Source organism: Cystoisospora suis (genome assembly GCF_002600585.1).
Source record: "Cystoisospora suis strain Wien I chromosome Unknown contig_2575, whole genome shotgun sequence".
Classification (NCBI taxonomy): Eukaryota; Apicomplexa; class Conoidasida; order Eucoccidiorida; family Sarcocystidae; genus Cystoisospora; species Cystoisospora suis.
This window is the reverse complement of record NW_027155373.1, coordinates 34957-35417: the sequence shown is the minus strand read 5'-3', so window position 1 is coordinate 35417 and position 461 is coordinate 34957.

Below are 461 nucleotides of genomic sequence, written 5' to 3'. Positions count from 1 at the left end.
TATGAAAGAAGACAAAAGGAACAGAACCCACCATTAGATCTCTCGTTCCTCTGTGGAAGACGTAACGTTCCTCATTCAGGTAGAAAAAGTGAAGAATGTTTCTTTGCTGTTTGCTTTCCTTCAAAGAAGAATGTTCACTAGCTGATTGATCCGCTTGAAAGACGGCATGAATCTATGATAAGCCCTCTACGAGAGAGACAGAGAGAGATGTGCTTCTTGTAGCCAGCAGGAGTTCTTCTGTCTGTACACCGCAGCTAGGATTCAAGTACGGCTGCGTTGCTGCAAGCCTGAATGGGGAGAGAGACCATACAACTATTACCATTACCTCCTCCTACTACTACTGCATAGGACACCCTAAGAGATGGGAGGGAGAATAAGATGCAGATGTAAATGAAGATAACAACGATAGAGGTGAATAAATAGCATGTAAAGCCAAACCAGCAGATGGAGGGGGGGGGGGG